This window comes from Palaemon carinicauda, chromosome 5 (assembly GCF_036898095.1).
Source record: "Palaemon carinicauda isolate YSFRI2023 chromosome 5, ASM3689809v2, whole genome shotgun sequence".
NCBI classification, from domain to species: domain Eukaryota; kingdom Metazoa; phylum Arthropoda; class Malacostraca; order Decapoda; family Palaemonidae; genus Palaemon; species Palaemon carinicauda.
The window spans coordinates 142,480,277-142,487,510 of record NC_090729.1 but is presented as its reverse complement, the minus strand read 5'-3'; positions in this window follow the sequence as shown (position 1 = coordinate 142,487,510).

Sequence of the window (7,234 nt, the reverse complement as noted above, 5' to 3'; positions counted from 1 at the left end):
ATGGAAGTTCCTTACTTCTAATTATATCAAGACTGTTTCATAACTGTTTTACCCGAAAGCCATAAGGTTGAGGAGATTTTGGGTGCAACTCAAACTATGTCGAGTGCTTTACAAGGCTTGTAGTCTGAGAGGCTAAGGAGTTAGGGAGTCTTTATAACCTAAACCAATACCGAATAATGGAAGACATTCGGTAATGGTCTAAAGGTAACTTTCCAGCATCAACAAGGAGACTTGGGATAGGTGAGGTTTCGATAATCTAATACCAGCATGATGTATTAAATTTGATACCTTTAATCAGCTTGGGGTGGCTAAGGAGTATATTTCACAACCATAAATAATTTTGGAAAAAATTAAAGCCTGATATAATTCTAGAATAGTTTTATGGTCTGCCTCCCATGAAGTATGGGACAATACTTTTAAAAGATTCAGAAACTCAAGACATTTAGCTTTCAATGCCTTTAAGTGAGGAACCCATGTAAGCCTAGAATCGAAAATCAATCCTATAAATTTAGCTTCACCCACACATGGGATCAGTTGACCTTTCATGTATATATCTGGATGTACTCCCTGGATAAGACAGAAATGTACAATAGTAGTTTTGCTTGTTGAAAACTTGAACCCATCCATATCAGCCCAATGAATAATTTTGTCAATTGCGAGTTGTAGTTTTCTCTTAACCATTGCCATTCTAGCTTCAGCAAATGATATTGAGAGATCATGTACAAATTGTGTTGAGAGAATATCTTGGGGAATGACTGAGGATATCCCATTGATTGCTAATGCAAACAGGGTTACACTCAGCACACTACCCTGAAGAACTCCTTCTTGACATTTCATTTCATAGTTTCACCCACTCTCACTTGATAAACTCCACGGGAAAGATATGATTGGATAAACAGTGGTGGCTCTCATCTTAATCCCAATTCATGAATGGTTTTAAGTATACCATATCTCCATGCAGTATCATATGCCTTTTCAAGGTAAAAAAAAAAGACTGTTACATGGTGCTGTTTGGAAGCAGTCTTCATAAATAGAGTACTCAAGTCTTATTATTATTATTATTATTATTATTATTATTATTATTATTATTATTATTATTATTATTATTATTATTACTTGGTAAGCTATAACCCTAGTTGGAAAACCAAGATGCCATTAGTCCAGGGGCCCCAACAGGGAAAATAGCCCAGTGAGGAAAGGAAGCAAGGAAAAATAATATATTCTAAGAACAATGACATTCAAATAAATATTTCCTATATAAACTATGAAAACTTTAACAAAACAAAAGGAAGAGAAACGAGATAGAATAGTGTGCCCAAGTGTACCCTCAAAAAAGAGAACTCTAACACAACATAGTGGAAGACCATGGTACAGAGTCTATGGCACTACCCAAAACTAGAGAACAATGGTTTGATTTTGGAGTGTCCTCCTAGAAGAGCTGCTTACCATAGCTAAAGAGTCTCTTCTACCCAACACATCAGTTGTTGAGTGCATTTTTCTAAATTCACACTGGATAGGGGATAAAATACCCTTCTTTTCCAGGGACCACATCAGTCTTCAGTCTTGCTTTGACCATCTTCCCCATGATCTTACATAAGCTAGATGCCAATGCAATTGGTCGATAGTTTGCTGCTAAAAACTTATCCTTCCCCAGTTTTAAAAGGGCTAAAATAATGGCTAGTTCCAAAACACTTGGATAATCATGATCCTGCCATATTCTATTATTAATACTTAAAATAAATAACTTTGTATTAACTAGTACATGTTTAATCATTGCATATGGAATTCCATCGGGTCCAGGGGCTATATCATTACAAGTGAAAAGGGCAGAATCAAATACTCTTTCCGTAAAAGGAGAATTGCATGACTCCTCCCTTCCTGTTATAAAATTTTAAACTATTTTCTTCAATGTTCCTATGCTGGTGACCAGGGGCTGCTACATACTTGCATGATACTTTTGAGAAATGACCAGCCAGGGTAATGCTAACCTCGGTTGCTCCAGTCACATAATGACCATTAATTTCAACACTGAGGGTGGATTGGGGGTGAATTTGCCTGCTATCTTTTTTTCTTTCCTCCACACAGAAGATGGTGGTGTTCTACTGTTAATGGAAGAAACAAAAAACACCCATGACTGGCGCCTAGCTTCTTTCATGGCACGACGGAACTGTGCTCTACATTTCTTGAATATAATTAAATTCTTATCAGTATGGGATCTGAGCAATTGTGTTAAGAGGAAATCTTGTGACTCTGTGCAGGGCAGTTATTTCTGAAGACCACCAGAGGACTGCTCGTCGTTTGAATAACCCTGTTGTTTTGGTAATTAAATTTACCCTTGCTAAATGGAGAGTTCCATTCAGTAAGTCTATGGCATCATCAATATTTTCAAACTGTTCTGCATCCCCTTCAATTTCGCTTAGCTCACAAAATTTATCCCAGTCTGCCTTGTCAAGATTCCATCGTGGCAATCTCTGTGAAGGTGGAACATTGTTGGTGTTTATAATGATTGGTGCATGATCACTAGTATGCCAATCATCTAATGTCCTCCAATCGAAATTGAGAAGGCAATTGGAGCTTACGATTGATAGGGCAATACATCTCAAGGTACCTGTCTGGACATGAAAGCATGTGGGTTCTCCTGTATTAGGGAGTCCCACATCTTATTTTCCACAATTGATGATATGATATTTCCCCTCGTGTTTTCTAAAACATCACCTCACAAAGGATGTCTACCATTCAAATCTCCAAGTAAAAGAAAAGGTTGAGTGAGTTGTTGAATCACCTCTACGAAGTTATCATACAAAATGTTACCATTTGGAGGCAAGTACAGAGAAAAAATTGTGGGGGAACACTCATGAATAAGGAGCTTATGTTCTTCATATTTGGCCCATAAACCCTGACAATTCCATTGCAAAATGGAGGAAAAAACTAGGGTTTATATTTTGTTAGACCACTTAGATGGAGTCTTTCATGTGGTTTTATTAAAGAGGGTCTTGATATATTGGGTTTTGCATGTATGATTTTCTTTTTGTCTTTTTGATCTAATTGTTGAGGGGGATGGTGGATCTCAGCTTGAATTTCCGATCTATTTAAATTAACTTCTAGCTGATCAGAAACATCAACAGACAAAGCATCATATTTATTTAACGTCATAATTTTGATATTTCTTCTGATTAATAGGTGGTGAGCTACCAGGTTTTTGCACCTTCCCCACCACAGGTGCACCTGGTAACTTAGTTTCAAGTGGAACCTCCATCAAATCAGGCAAGGTAATGGGCTGAGAAAGGTTATTACTCTTGTTGGTAATGGGGGATGTGGATTGGATAGAAATGGGCAGTGCCGCAGTTTTAATACACTGTGGCAAAGCATTGGAAGGCAATATGCTTACCTTGACATGCGAAACCATACTATCATTAGAGGATGTTTTTCTTTTCTCGGAATCACTGGCAGCACTACGTGCATTTGATGTCTCCTGTGGTATATTTTCTCTTTATTTCAATGCCTTTGCATAGCTGTTTGGTTTATTCAATAGTCTTTTGGCATGTCCCACAGTTAAGTGTTCTACACTGCATTTGTTAAGGGCAGCTACTTTAAACTTATAAATCTCGCAGCTCCTGACAGTGGATTTATGTTTGAGTTGCAGTTCAAACAGCTGGCCTCAAGTGTACAGTCTCCGTGATAAGGTCTGGAACAGATGCTACATATTTTTTCCTTTTTACAAACTTTAGAAGGGTGTCCAAATTTTAAACACTTGAAACATTAAGGGCTTGTGTTTGAAAGGTCAAACTTTAATTCTTTCATTTTCAATAACAATGTGGAAAGACACATCGGCATCCTGGAGGGCAAGGATAATCATCGAAATCCCAGGAATCTTATGCACTTTCCGCACTGTTAATGGACACATGGCCAGTATTTCCTCTTCTGTAATTTCATACAGATCTATATTGAAGACTCCTCCCCTTCTGTAACTATACTTTTTGTGATATTTGACATCTAACATATCATCATCACTACTTATCTTGAGGTTAAACAGTATTACTGATAGCGTGCATGATTTAGCATGGATTAGGAAGCTATTTTTCCTAAAACGAGATATATCACCTGGTGCAGTTTTTCCTACCTTTTTCTGAATGAGTTTGCTATTTTTACAATAATTCCCATTACTCCCTTTAGGCTCAGCAACAAGCCACATTGGTGGTTTTGGCTTTCTCTAGGGAGGCATCGTTATATTAACATCCAAATTGTTTGGTATTTATCACATAGGGCTCCCATGACATTCAAGTTATTAGTTTTAATATTATTGGTGGTACATATTACATTAAATGCTTCTTCATGATTATTATAAGATATCCAAGAATGCCCATTTTTCCTTTTCAAGTTTCATTCTTATTTCTTTTATCACTCCATAGCATTTAAATGCTTTATATAGCATATAATAATCATTATCTATTGGAATTTGGGTAACATGAAGGATTCGAAGTTTCCCTTTGTCACCCGACTTAATTGGTTTTAAAACATTAGTAGATGGGGTCCTTTTTTTGTTCCTAGGTCGTCAACTGAATTTTCCTTAATTAATTTAGCAGAGGTCATCAACAGTGCCGGGGAGAGTCAGCGTATCCAAGGGATGGGGGTTCGTTGCTTAAAGAATCGATTAGACGAGGTTGAGAGAGAGACAGGGATTAGTTTGATTTACCTGCTCGAAAATATTAGGCCATCACACGTCAGAAAGGAAATTTGCACTCTCCAATATTGGCACAATAAGAGTAAACTTCCCAGATGATCCACTCCATACCCTACCCGAAGGATAGCATTAAAACAGATATAGAGGCACAGGTGTAAGATGAACCCGCCTGTTAGGACTGAGACCCAAACCTATGGAATCATCCTCCCCATATCTGTAATGATGGGCTTCCAGCCAAAAGTCGAGATTCCTACCCCAAGCACTGAACACCCAACACTTGAGAATAGTTCTGCTAAAAAGGTTCAAATCATCTTCGGGATGGCAGAGATCATCCAATACTCTAGCTTTGAGCGCAAATACCTCCCAACCGTGACACCTCCTCCTATTCATCAAAGCAGGCAGCAATAACGGATGTAGAAACATCCACGCCAGTGGCAATAACAGATGTAAAAACATCCACTCCATTAAAAAAACCACATATACATATGGGAAATTTTACTCAGAGTTGGGACAGCAACACGAAAGAGAGTTTATAAAATTGGGAGAAGGTCGAAGTAATATCAAGAGAAAGAAAAAGATGAGAGAGAGAGAAATTTAGATTCGAACTGGGGGAGCAATTTCCCCAAGTTCGAGAGCTCTCTCACCAAGTTTCAACACGGGAATGATATGCTATGCTGAAGCTCAATGACTTCATCAAGGAATCATCTCATTAAGAGTGGAGAGGAGGATTCTGAGAAATGTAAGAAGCTATAGAGGTGCAGATATTGGTAGTGATCATCAGCTCCTCATTGCCACACTGAAATCAAAACTGAAAGCACCCAACAGAAATGTAGATAGAATACTTGGATTTGATACAAGTAAGCTTTTAGAAAAGGAGCAGAGAAACATTTGCAGTTAAATGTAGGAGTCGATTTGGAGACTTAAGAGACTGTTCAAAGACAAAAAGCAAATAATTAACAAAGAATGGTGTGATGTTATGAACATATATCTGTCAGATGGTGAACTTTTGGAACGTGCAGTTACAAGGAGAAAGCCAAGAAGATCAAATGAGATACTTGGGATACTATAAAAGGGAGATAGAGACAGAAATTGAGAAGATTTGAAAGTTACAAGATAGAGCATGCTAGTATACGAGTATTGATAGTAAGGTCGAAAGAAAAGCCAGGAATGACTGGAGAGAATATTTAAGCAGGAAAGCATATGAGATTGACAAAGCTATGAACTCAGGCAGTGGCTACGGTATAAGAATTGCTCATAGAATTAGTAATGAAATTTCAACGGGGGAAAGAAGTACATATACCCATCAAAATGAGAGATGAATCTGTTATAACAACGGAGATGAAAAAAGGCAACGTTAAATGGAACACTTTAGTGAGGTCATGAATAGGAGATAGGAAGGGAATAATTTAATTGATATACCTGAAGCTGAGGAAGACCTTCATGTGCCCATGACTGAATTCAGTGTGTTTGAAATCAAAGATATAATAAAAAACTCAAAGAGATGGAAAGCCCCTGGTTACGGTGGAATTACTGCTGAGATTATTTTGGCTGAAAATTAAGTGACTACTAAAATACCTACAAGATAATAAACGATATCAGCGTCAATGACCTTCGATGTCAGGATGCCAGAGAACTTCAAATCATTCATTCATTTAGATTTATGATGAATTATATAGTTACATTTCCTAAGAGAGTATGTAAGGCACACCTTTCAAATCTCGCTATACTTAATTTTTGTTTTTGTTTTTGTTTTTGTTTTTTTGGCAATCTTAAATAATAAACATCATAAATTGAGAGATGAACATTATTTATACTTTTTTTCTCAAGATTGTTCTGGTATAGGATATTATCCAAAATTTACCTGGTAATCCTATCAATTGAATATGTTACACATTTTTACCACCGGACACTGGATTAACCCAAACGAAGGGCAAGAAGATAAAAAAAAAAAAAAAAAAAAAAAAAAAAAAAAAAACTTAAAAATTTGAGGAAACAATCACACAGGAAGAAAAACAAGTGGTGATAAAAAAATGTCTCGGTTGGTAAATAATGTTCAGTGCATATTTGATAATCTCAAACTGGGATATCTATGTTTCCTGTGTATTGATGGGGAATGCACTCTTAATATATGGAATGTGATGAAGTAGATTACAGGATAAAATTCCAGTAATTCAATGGTAATTAGGTATGAAATAACGCAAGAAACTTGAATGGCAAACATATATTGACGTGTAAAACGCTATAATATGATAAAGATCTAATTGCGCAGTCAATTTATTGTAATATTTGTGCGACTACGCTTCGATGCTGGGTCCCTAATAGAATGAAATTTGGTAATCTTGCGTGGGATTGAGAGCCAAGTCAAAGCTCTCAAAACTTAAGACTGATCATTAGATTTTGTAATATGATCTTCTACTTACAGTATTTCATTTGAATTTTCTTTGCTTTAAACTACATTCAAGCACAACTTCCTTTTCTTCCTTATCAACTGTACATATTTTGGATCTTAGCTTTTGACTCTCTTTTGTATTGGATTTGGTAACTGTGGGTTAA